The sequence below is a fragment of the Vespula vulgaris genome, chromosome 22, assembly GCF_905475345.1.
Source record: "Vespula vulgaris chromosome 22, iyVesVulg1.1, whole genome shotgun sequence".
Lineage (NCBI taxonomy): Eukaryota > Metazoa > Arthropoda > Insecta > Hymenoptera > Vespidae > Vespula > Vespula vulgaris.
Window position 1 is genome coordinate 1,143,688 of NC_066607.1, and position 12,957 is coordinate 1,156,644.

Genomic DNA, 12,957 nt, shown 5'->3' on the forward strand with positions numbered 1-12,957 from the left:
AACGAAAGAAAGGTAACGTTAGATCGATCGAATTGACCCGATATGGATATTTTCACGAATTACATAGTTCCTCGGTCGATCGTTGAACAAATATTGTATAATTGAAAGAAAAATCATTAACCATTAAGCAAATTAATTTTGGTAAGTATTTTATTAATTGACGGTAAGTATTTTGTAAAGTAAATGGTCAGTAATCGATAATCAAACGTTTTGGCAGGGTTTTTATAGTTTTATTGATAATCTTTTTATAAATATCGACCATTTGTTTGAGATACTGACCAAACTCCTAAAATATATCGATCGGATAAATAGCGATCTTGAAGAAACGCAAGTATTTACGTCAATTCTCGCAACAGTTCGAATGTTTTCGTTTAGTATCTCGAATGACACGGAGCAATAGGAGAAGAATTAGCATTCCGCAGACGTGGTTTAACTTAAGAAAGCTAGACTGTCGAACGTACGGCCACCTGTTGACGTTTTCTGTGAATGCGCAACGTGCGGTAGGCTATCCAAGAATCTCTTAAACGTTTAGCTTATTCGATCCTTTCTTTCTTTCTTTATTTTCTTTTTTCATTTCTTTTTATTACATCTTATTTTTTGTATTTTTTAAGTAGATCCCATAAGGCCAAAAGTAAGAAATGCGAAAATGTGGAAAGACACATCGGATAATTCCGTTGGTTTATCGTTGCCAGACACGATAAACTTTTGTGACAGCGCTCTAGTAATTCATTTATTTTCGTATTACTTTCGTACGTTGACCGCTCGCGGCACGATTTTCACGTGATATAGCTTTTATTAACGGTGAAATGCGAGGAAGGGAGTTTCATTAGCGAGAGGAGAGCGCGAAGTGAAAACCGGTCTCTCACGATGAAATCCGGACAAAAGATCTTGAGACGAATCGAATGAATTCTTAGAATGAATTCTTGGAGTAATTAGCTTCGCAGGTAAATAATGCTGCGAGACGTCGCGAAAATTATCATTACGAGGTTTGGTCGAGAAAGAGATTTGTTATTTTTAGAAGGAAATTTTTTTTTTTTTAGTGTATACATATATATATACACATGCGCGCGAGCGTATGTGTATGTATGCATGTATATATGTATACACAAAAACAATCTAAATAATTAAAGATAAAACGAATATCATAATACTTAGGTTCTTCGTCTCGGTTCAACGCGAGTTGGGATATAAAAAGACTAAGTGTTCTCGATACGTTACGTAATACGTCGAGCTCGTTCATAAACACCATCACTTAAATATGAATGGAATCAACGGAAGCCTTTAGAGATCGGCTTGTCCATCGCTTTGCAAGTAAAATGTGTTCGCGGAAGAGCGCTCGTATACTCAACCTATTTCAATTCACGCAAATCCTAATCTCTTTGTGTACAAACCGAGCACCACGTGCTCTCCTATAACTATATCTATGCTAATTAAAACATTAATGACCATGGTAAAACAGACATTTATTCGGGATCAACACGAACGGTTCTTACTTTACTATGCGAAATATACGGTACGACGTATTGAGAAGAACATATTTTTCCGTCAACTGGACGTCAAAGAAGCTTGTACTTTGCTCGTTCATGCCTTTACGTCTTTCGTATCTGGCAAAAAGCGTGACTGCCATCGAGCGAAAATTACGATCGGTGCTCTCGACGGGGAAGACCTTGTCGATTCTAACAGAAAATTTTCTTGTAATCTTACTAGATACGTAGGTACGTGATCGCAAGAGTTTCATAAGTCGAAGCGTGTTAAGAATTTTTTCACGAGCGAGCAGCGTGAGAATAATCGTGTATATACTCGCATGTATTTACGCATACACATACGTATGTAAATACGTAGATACGTATATACGATTCGAAGATTTTTAGTAGATACACACGTATACATTGGTTATTATCGTTTCGATAAATAGATAGATAGATACTTACCTACTTCGTGTGAGAAATAGAAATGTTAAGATCGCTCATATTTATACGTCAATTTATGGTAATAGTTTATTCTATATTACAAGATGTAATAGAGAAGTTTATATTTATTATTATGATACGAGTCTACAGGTCACATTGACGATTGATTTGTGGTATATGTATATATACATGTATATAGAATACATAAGAGAATATGATACGGTTGTTACTTTAATTAACGGTATATACGTATCAAGAAAAAATGGTGGATATCGTAATTTTTAACAGTCGATGTGATTTTACGAAAGAATGATTTCGGTAGGCCACTCGACCACCGAGATAAGCCGATCCGCTTTCCTTCATCGATGTTTTGCATCAGGCCCCGAAAAACAATAACGAAACGCTTTCTCTCTTCTTCGATCATCGACGGTAAGCGAGTCCATTTTTGTCGAGCTCCTCCTAGGTTGGGTAGACGACCCGTTTAAACTCTCCAAAAAATGTCTAAGAGGCTCAAGTGCAGGTATCTCCGGCGTCCGGCTTGAGAGATCGAGTTGCTCGATGTCTTCTCAAATGCCTGCAGAAACTTAAAACGCCTAAGCTGCCGACTTTTCCTTCCCCCGTTACTTCTCGATGCTCCTCGAGCACCACCTTTCCTTCTTCTACTCCTTCTCTTTCCCTCCACCTCTCAACTCCACCCAACCACAATTCCAGTACAAAATACAATGGCCGCGTTTACATCGCGAATCATCATTGCTTTCGATTTTACGAAACGAACCATTAGGATACTATTGCAAGCTAGAAAAAATCATCCTCTCGTAACACGTTTCTCTCTAATCGCGATTCTCTATAATCCTAAAATCAGCTCCAGTTTTACGTAACATCGAACGTAATAATGGCATTTGTCCAAAATGTTGTCGTTTCGAGCGTCGTCTATCCCTATCTTTTTTTTTTTTTCTTTCTTTTTCGTTCCACGCGACGAACGCACGGAAGAGTAATTAACGCATATAACTAACTTATTCGAAGGATCATCGGGAAGTAATTTTCGTTGTCGATCGACATGTTAACCTCTGCCGTTTGTTTTTGCACTGCGGGAGTATCTTCGAAAGGGACTCAATGGGCTAGACAGACGGACGGACGGATGGACAGACAGACAGAGGGAGAGAGAGAGAGAGAGAGAGAGAGAGAGAAAGTTAGTGAGTGAGTGAGCGAGGGGAAGAATAGGGGGTAGAAAACGATAGAGATACGATCGATCTTGGTCGCGAATGAATCACAGGAGTGTGACTTTGCAATAAAAGATAACGAGGGCATCTCATCAACGGAAGGTCAAGAACGTTTTACAACTCCTCTCTGTCTCTTTATTTCTTTCTTCCATTTCCTCTCGACCACTCTCGCTCTTCCTTTTTCCTCTTCCTTTTCTAATTTTGTATTTTTTGTCTATTTCTTTTTCTCTCTCTCTCTTTCTGCATCTCTCTCTTTCTTTCCCATGCCGATTTGAAAAGAAAGTGATTAAACGTCGTTTTAAGTAATTAGACATCGCATAAATTATCACTTTCTAATTACGACGAGATGCCCCCTCTCCCCCTCCCCCTTCACCACCCCTCCCCCTCTTCCTATCTACTTTTAACACGGACAATGGCTTCCGATATATTTTCAGAATATCATTAATCAAATGTTAAGATTGTTCCCCGATTGGAAAGGTTGCATTAGAAAGGCTAGAAGGGTTCAATTAGAAACTAATGAATTTCTCGTTATTCGCAATTGAATGCGATACGACGAATGGGTGGGTTAGCCGTTCTTTTCCTTTTGTCGTTTTACGAGATAAATGATGCACGTGCAATTTCTGTTTAGGACTCTTCGTAATATTGTCGAAGGACGAAGTTGCTCCTCTTCAACGGCCAGTCTCAAGAGTGTCTCGTATAACTATAGTAATTATGTATTTACTTGACGTCTTTGAGAAAGAGAGGGACGGGGAGTGGTTTCATCCGACTTCGATTCTAAAGGCAAGTCGATAAATTCTTTTTGTTTGCAGTTACGAGGAAAGAACACGTTCGGTTAAACTTGCAAAAGGTTTCAATTCTCAGAGACGATAATAAATTTTCAAAAGTTTCATCGTAAACCTTGTCGGAAATTTGACGCATAGGGAAGGAAACATTATCGATTTACGAGCGATGATTCGTCGGTGATAGAAAGAGAGAGAGAGAGAGAGAGAGAGAGAGAGAGAGAGAGAGAGAGAAAATTCTCGTTCTGGCTCTGACGGTTCGAAGATCAGCCAGGGTCGTGACGTACCCGCGATTCTCGAGGATTGACAGCTGCAAAGAGTCATCCTCCACTTCGTCATCGTCATTGTCGGTTCGACGATGATTGGCCGAACGCGCATTTGTTTCGTGACGCAGCAGGGGCGAGTGGAAGGTTCGCTCGCTCGCTCGCTCGCTCGTTCGTTCGTTCGTTCGTCGTTCGCTCTCTCGTTCGTTCGTTCGTTGGTCGGTACGAGCGTTCAATGTAGTTACGAAGAATAGGATCGTCGATGTGCGCCAACCATGCGTTCCTTTGTCGTATCGGAGAACGAAACGTGACGCTATGATTTTCGTTCGGCGACTAAATAGTCGGAATGACTTTTTCGATTTTTCGTTGTACAACAATCAAGGAAAATTTCTTGATGAACATACGGGGAAACTTTCGTTATCTTCCCATCGCATAATTGTTCGTTTAAGATTGATAGATATATACATAGATCTATACGTATATATGTATATATGTATATACATACGTACGTACATACATATATATACTGACAGGCAAACGTACGTACGTACGTCGAAAAATAGAGGAAAAGTTTTTAACGATCAATAGATCCTGCTGTCGCGTTTCTCCGGTCAGTCATTCTTTCTCCTCAAGCACTTTTCGCAGAACGAACGTAACGCGTCACCCTATATACGAGGCCTTAATACCTGAGCCGTTGCTTCGTCACCGCCAGCCTTTTAGACTTCGCCGAAGGCCGAAACGAGAGAGTATTCGAAGAGGAGTACCCACCGCGGAAAGAATAATAAATAATAAAGGGGAGATTGATAGCTGCACCATGACTGACGATCCATCAATCACCTTTGGTTGCTTTCTCTATCTCTCTCTCACACGCACACACAGATACATACATACATACATACGTACGTACGTACATACACATACTCTTTCTCTCTCTCTCTTTCTCGTGAACGAAGGATTGACCGACGGTCTTTCCCCGCCCCCTCGACTTCCTCCCTTGGACTTTCCTTTTTCCCTTCTCTTTTCCCTTCTTCCCTCGTCCAAGTCGTTTTGTGTTGGCTGCGCCATTATCGCACTCGTTCTTATTACCCAGCTTCCTTTCACCTTCCTCCTCGATGCGTTCAGCAAGGAAGAAGGACCCTTGCCCTTCTTTCGCCCTTCCTCGTCCCTTCGTCGCGCGCGGTTTCGACTTTCTTCCTTCGACGATGAGACCGACGATGACTTTGCTCTTCCCGAATCCTCTTATTTGGCGTTCTCCTATTAAGAAGTCGGATCTTCTGAATCGCCGGCACCGTTGCGTTATGCTTCCTAATTCTGAACCTACAGGATTCATTCTTAGCTCCGATCGATTTCCCTCTTCAGAGTCTTTCAACTTTGGTATCCTGGCTAATGTTCGCCTTTCGTTAAAACGAAAAGACGTCGCCTACCTGCTGATTCTTTGTGCGCCATCGAGTAGAACTTTGGAAACTAGGCCGGAGTAGGTATCGCGATCAAAGTTGAAACACGAGATAATTGAGTCGAGATCTTCCCGATCGGGACAAAGAGAGAAAGAGAGAGGAAAGAGATACGTATGGTAACCTATCTATCACTATCTTCATCGATTAATCTAATTTTATTCTAATAACTTTTAACGTTCAAATAACGAAGTTCGATCGTTTAAATTTTATTAACATAATTTCGATATCCATGAATTATCGAAATATCTGAATTTTTATTTACGAATGAACAAAGTCGGTCACTTTCATCAGAAACATTTATCTCCAAACTTGGATAGATCTAATTTATTGTTAGCGATCGTTAAATATCGGAGTATCGAAGAGTAAGTATATTTTATACACAGTATAATAGCTTCTTCATTCCGTTTATCGCTTGGAATCAGAGAAGTCCAATTTTCTTCTCATTTTCCCATAACCCTCGAGAAAACAAAGAGGAATCTCCTCTCTCGAATATCAGACCGGGCGAAGTTAATTCGAAGAGGTTCTCGAAGGTGCTCGGCCGCTTCTCGTAGTTGATTTTCGTTTCGTTGATCCTCGGCAGGGTAAGTCTGGCATCGGCCGACTAATCCGTCCCCCTCGGCGTATGGTGAGTGGCCGGGACGGATCAATCGGAAGGCGGGTATAAGTTTCCGCCGTTGTGGTCCGCCGGTACCGAGGTTAGCTGTCGTGGTCAGTTTCGAATTGCGGCGATGTCAGTGACAGCTGTGCTCGAGGGCCGCGTATTGAACGCGCGCGTATACGTTCGCGTCCAGTCAGGCTCCTTTATACCTACTTACCTTGCTCCTGTCTCTGTCTTTCTCTCTCTCTCTCTCTTTCGTTCTTTCTTTTGCTATCTTCTTCCCTCACGTTCCTCTTCCTCCGTTCTACCGGCTCGATTTCTTCGCCTTTAGTGACCTCTCTCCCCGAGGGTCCACCATGGCCACCGACCAGTCAAATAATCGTCCGCGTAATGGACACGCGCTCACAGCGGAGCCAACTGGTAATAATAAGGTCGAGAGGGTAGCCCTATCCCGACTCACATCTGCGACGATTAGGACATACCCTAACCGCGAGACTCTACAATCACTCGAATGCCGAGGATCCTTCTTCCTTCTCCTCCCACTCTTCTACTATCTTCTCTTCCTTCTTCCACTCTACCGGTTTCATCCTTCCTATCGTTTTCTCTCTCTTTCTCTCTCTCTCTCTCTCTCTCTCTCTCTATTTATCTATCTATCTTTCTCCTTCTCGTTTCGTCGTGGTATCAATGTGATCATCGTAAGCATAGAGAACACAGCTCATACGTGTTATTAGCACCACTCACCGGGTAATTCCATTCTAAAGAAACGAGCATAGTAATTCTCGAGTTCGAGTTCGAGTTCGAGTTCGAATCAAGGTTGCGCATTAGTCGCAATTAGCCGTCACGTTGGCGCCTCTTTGTCTCTCTCTCTCTCTCTCTCTATTTCTTTTGCACGGTCGCGTCATTATAGAAAAAGCTAAAAGGAAACGTTTTAAAGAGTATTAACGTTTTAATTCTTGACGTATTTCGAGCGACCTAATTTTTCGTAAAAATTTGTTAAAAAGATGTTGCTTTTGAAAATCGCGTAATAGATCTTTAAGGAAGTTGATCCTCCGTTACATCGGGAAACCCAAAAACTTCGGGTTCGGCTTCTTTAATTAACGTTCTCCCATCTCTTTCTCCTTCTTTCTCTGTTGCTATTATATTGCCTCTTGGAAGGAAACTCTGAGAAAGAAGCTTTCTCCTTGGCAGTCTTGGGAGGAAGAAAGGAAAAGAACGAAATGACGAGAAGGAGATGGTAAAGGTAAGGGTAAAGAGCAAGCAAGAGATAGACATACTAAGAGATAGAGAAAAAGAGAGAGAGAAAGAAAGAGAAAGAAAGAAAGAAAGAGACTAGACTGGCTGCATGTCGGAAGGCTGTTTTACTTCCCAATTACTCGAAACACTCCGCTATCGGGGCGAGTATTAAAGGGGCTTCCAGTCGAGCTTCCATGCCCAACGTCGCTTGTATCTTCTTGCTTTCTCGTCCGTGGAACTGCCCTTTCCTACGTATGTATGTGTCTATATGCGCGAGTCTCTCCGAATGTGCAGGCATCGAGAGAAAGAGAAAGAGAGAAAGAGAAAGAGAGAAAGACATAGAGATAGACAGAGAGAGAGAGAGAGAGAGAGAGAGAGAGAGAGAGAGAGAGAACGAGAAGGAAGACACAAGGAACTCCTGGATAACGAGAGGGGTGAAGAGGTAGGGCGCGATATTACATGGGAGCTAAGGGTACTCGCTAGGTGAGGGACGAAGAGAGGAACCGAAGGGAATCGGTCGTTACGAGTTCTATGTAGAAGGAAGAGGAGAAGTTCTGGAAGGAGGAAAAGAGGCGGAGAGTCGTCGGGACGCTTCGGGACGGCCACCCAGGGACGCTTCAAAGCAACGAGCGCCTTATCTTCGCTACACCTTTGCTTGCGAAACGCGACGGACCTATTTAGACCCGGTTAGTGCGAGCCCGTTTCACCCTTACTTCGTACAACCCTCCCCTACGACCTGACTACCCCAAAACTATCTCTAGCTTTCTCTCGTACGTGGAAATTCTCATTCCTCCTTTCTTCTACTAGTTCTATCGACCTAGTAGAATAAACTGCTTGCGCGAATGCAATTATCAGCAAGCGGATACAACCATGTCTTTTCGTCAAAACACATAGATCCATTCTGTTAGTTTCTTTTTCTCTTTCTCTCTCTTCTTCTTTTTTCTTTTTCTTTTTCTCTCTTTTTCTGGCTAAGTGCCCGAGGCGGTGATTCCGACTAAAATCGAGTGGCTCGAAGGAGTAGTATAACTCCTTTATAGTTTGATGATTGGTGAGGATCTTCTTCGTACTTTTAAAACCGTTACCAAAATGTTCCTCCGTATTTCTCATTGCTATGTTTCCCAACGATCGATAAAATGTTTTATTTGTACCAGTGAAACAAATTCCGGCATAACGACTGAACTTATTTCTCTAGAGAGTGATACGTGGATTGTCCATTGTTAATGTCCTCGTCGGATCTATATTTCTAATTCGGTCTTATGCGAGATAAATGACATATAGAAGTAAAGGGAAGAATGGGGAGGGAAGAGGGGGTTAATGTTTAATTGGATCACACGCTGTTATTCCCCTTTTTTTGACTCCATCGATTTGACTTTTGATAATCGACCATAAGCGTTGATATACGATTTCGTTTTATATAGCCGTGAAATTTCCTCGGTCGATGATCAACGACGAGACGCAGTGTGATTTCTCTCGGACGAAGATAGAAATGGTGGTAGGTAGGTAGCTAGCTAGCTAGCTAGGTATGAAGGTAGGTAGGTAGGTTATATAGGAAAAGAGAGTCGATTCGTATCGGAGGACGCGAGGAGTCGCGGTACGGTGGCGGAGTGGAGAGAGGAGACACGCGACGATTTATAATCGGTGACGAATGAGCGCGATCGCAGGGATCTCGTCTCTCTGACGTTTTATAAATGTCGCAGAGCAATAAAGACGCTCGATGGATTAGCCGTGAGCCTGGCATTCCGAGGCAGCGGATTCTATTCTGGTGATTTGAAACCAGGCACGCGCGTCCAATGAATCAATCGGATGCCACGTTGCCCCGGAGTCCTCCCTTCCTTTCCCTACGTCCGCTGCCTTTGATCTGACGGTTGTCCTTAACGTTGCTGAAGGGTGAATCTCTCAAAGAGCACCGAGCAGCGTCAGCGCGTTAGCGACGTTTTCGATTTCGCTTCTCTCTCTCTCTCTTTCTCTCTCTCTCTCTCTCTTTCTTTCTCTTTTTCTCTATTTCTCTCCTCTCTCTCTCTCTCTCTTCCTCTTTCTCACCCACATTCACTGTCTCATCCATTTTCTTTCCATTTCTCTTTTTACCTAAAGGCCAACTGTTTCTTTCTATCAACAGAAAATATATGAAATAATGAATGACACGGGAGCTAACAGAGTTCACCTTTTACACGTGATGCTCTTTTCAGTGTTCGCAATTCTCAGTGAATCACCGACTGGTTTTCCTCCTTGGCCGCTGTCTTTCCAAATTCACGTGCGACTCATAAATAGCGGCTTCCTCCTCACGATTCTACCACCTTAACCGATCGCGTTTTCCTTTCGAAGCCCGACAGTTTCCAATATCCCGAACTGCAATGTTTCCATCTGGGTTCTCTTCTTGAACAGATTTCTCTACACCTGCTCGTCGTTCGCTTCTAACAACCTTTTTCTTTTCCTTTCTTCTTTCCTTTCTTCCTTTCTTTTTTTCTTTCTTTCTTTCTTTCTTTTATTTCTTTTTCTTTTTGTTTTTCTTCTTCTTTTCTCTCTGATCGAAGGACAAATCGATGATCTGCGGATCTATTAGGAACGTCGCGCGACTTATTAATAATACCAGGATTTCGTCGGTGAGAGAGCTGGATCGAAGCCAATCTCGCCTCGCACGTGCGTGTTGTACCGAACGTAAAATCGTGATCAAACAAAGCTTCGCTCGCCGTGCTTCTAGCAACATTGGAAGAGATAGAGAACGATAGAGATAGAGATAGATAGATAGATAGATAGATAGAGAGAGAGAGAGAGAGAGAGAGAGAGAGAGAGATAGCTGCTTAACTGTGCACAGATCCATTCCGGGTGGATGGAATTGGCGCCAAGGTTTTACGAGCATGCGCGCCATTATCGTTCCTCGTCCTCGTACTGGACTAGTGCTCTCTCTCTCTCTCTCTCTCCCTCTCTCTCTCTGTCTCTGTCTCTCTTCTTCTCTCCCTCCCTTCCACATTCTGTGCGTCGACCTTTACCTAACAACGTTCCCGTTTCCTACGACTGCAACCACCACCATAGCCACCCCCGTCGCCAACCCTGACCTGATTTATGGGATTCTAGAAGCGTCTGCCCTGCCGACGTACGTTTTCGAGGGTCGTCGTCGTCGTCGTTCTCTCTCTCTCTCCCTCCCTCCTCCCTCTCTCTCTCTCTCCCCACCGCTTGTTCATTCTTCTTCCCTCTCCTACCACAGACAGCTGGCTAGTGTTTCCACGAGCAAACGCATAAATACGTACACACTGAGCGTTAGAGAGCACGAAGGCAAGTGGAATACCTACGTCCTGCTTCGTTCATTTTCGTCTCTTTGTTCAACGCTAAGGGATGTGTATGAAAGATGTCTCTCTCTCTCTCTCTCTCTCTCTCTCTCTCTCTCTCTTTCTCTCTCTCTCTTTTTCTCTCTCAAGATACTCTTCTACATATGTACGTAAGTACTTATCTCGTATATAAGATAACCGCCGAAGATATCATCCAGATTGCCTCTGTCGTGTCGTTTAGTCCTCTCTCTCTCTCTCTCTCTCTCTCACTCTGTACTTTTCCCATTTTCGTTTTGTCTCTCTCTCTCTCTCTCTCTCTCACTCTGTACCTCCTTTTCCCATTTTCGTTTTGTCTCTCTCTCTCTCTCTCTCTCTCTCTCTCTCCCTCTCCCTCTCCTGCTAAATAACTCAAAAGGATCGATCGACATCAAAGAGATTTATTTTCCTTTTGCTTTTTCTATGAGGAAAGAAAAGAAAATGGAAAAAAGGGAAATAGGAAAGAGAAAAAAGAAAAAGAAAAAAACAATGACGTTATACGGTTACTTACTTACCATAGCGAGCGAGAGCGCCCCGTCCTTTCGTCGTTTTGAACTTTACCGGCTCTTAACAAATTTTCTCATACGACAAGACGTCTCTTACGAAGGCGAGCCTTTGTTTCCGGGCGCCAGCAGACGTGTCCGCCAAGCGTGTACATGGATCCGGTGAACAAAACAGCGACGTTTCCCGGAAAGCTTCGTCGACGAGTAAATTTCCTTTACCCTCGGAAAGGAAAAAAAAACGAAAGAAAGAGAGGAAAAAAAAAAGAATCATGCCCGGGGTGGGTGACACAAAGGCCGAGTGATTTGTGTCGTTTGCCATTCTTTTGACCGTGCGGCAAGGATTTCTCCCTCTACTTTCTCTCTCCCTCTCTCTCTCTCTCTCTTTTCGCTTCCCCTAGAGCCCTCCTCCATCGCGCTTTCTCCGTCTTTCTCGCAGATATGGCCGAGTAATATACGAGCCCTGCATCTGTTCCCCGAGTGACGCAACGTCCCGCCATAGATCACACCCAGGCTTTTAGAGAGTGAAGGCTGTTAAGGAGCGTACGAGAGAGACAAGGAAAGATAGATAGAAAGAGAGAGAGAGAGAAAGAGAGAGAACGACGTAGAGAATAGGAGAGAGGGTGTTGAGAGAGGTCGGTAAAGGGAAGGTAGAAGAAGAGGCGAGCGTGTGCAAGAGAATAGAGTGATAGAGAGAGAGAGAGTGAGAAGGAGAAAGAGGAACGGAGAACAGATGCCTTCTCGTAGGAGGGCTGTAGTGAAAGAGAGAGAAAGAGAGGGAAAGAGAAAGATAGAAACGAGCGAGAGCGACAGGGTGACGTACTGTTACTGTTAAACTCGGCTGCGCGTAAAGAAGAGCATGAGCAGGAGTGCGGCTACCTCTCTAGTGTGTCGTGAGCCATACGAAGAGAGGGAGAGAAAGAGAAAGACAGAGGGAGGGAGAGAGAGAGAGAGAGAGAGAGAGAGAGAGAGAGAGAGACATATAGAGGTAAAACGCAGAAGTGGTTAGCGGTGAAAGTCCAGAACTGTGGACGAACCCGTCTCTCTCTCTCTCTCTCTCTCTCTCTCTCTCTCTCTCTCTCTCTGTCTGTCTCTGTCTCTCTCTTTTCCTTATGGTAATCTTTACGAAAGGGGTCGCAGCATAGTCCACTCATGGATCAGTCATACAGACGTATTGTATTTCGCGCGAAAAAGAGAGTTGTCTTTCGCTATAGAAAGCTAATTAACTCGATCGTGTTCAAAGAGTTCATTATTATTAGAGAAACTTATCGCGGTGTAGAAATTCTGTAAAGGAATGTATCCGTTGAAAATCGTATAAAATCATATATCGTTTGTCGGATAGAAAAAAAAAACTTGGAAGGATTGATCGCGGAGTTAGAAATATTGACGGATGTTAAAGATCTTAAAGCTAAATCTCTCGCATTTCTTTTCGTTTCTGTCGCTTCTATATTAAAGGAAAAAGAGTTGTAAATCGATATACGTTAGGACGTATCGTCTACACCAAAGGGATGTATCCGGTCAAATGTAAGTACGTTCAGAAAATTCGTTAAGTTGCTGCGATCGAAAGGATTGAAAGTTTCGTAGATTCTCTTAGGAAGAGAGAAAGAGAAAGAGAGGGAGAGAGAAAGGAAGAGGAAATGAGAGAGTAGGAGAGAAGTGGGAGGGAAGGATTACGGGGAAGGGTCGACGATGTCGACGCGA

General features: G+C 43.3%; 1 protein-coding gene across 7 annotated transcripts in view; it reads left to right on the plus strand.

The window, feature by feature from the left end:
* The window catches only part of LOC127071605 (protein tiptop), a 141,797-nt gene that overhangs the window by 75,492 nt on the left and 53,348 nt on the right, over positions 1-12,957 (plus strand). For 2 of the 7 annotated variants that reach the window (XM_051011080.1, XM_051011081.1), the window contains one exon: positions 3,759-3,910. The exons of 4 other annotated variants lie outside the window; for them this stretch is intronic. The gene's annotated coding sequence lies outside the window, so the exon portion shown is untranslated. Of the gene's footprint in view, positions 1-3,758; positions 3,911-7,821; positions 8,144-12,957 lie in introns of those variants that run through there. One more of the 7 variants, XM_051011083.1, reaches the window with a different exon arrangement.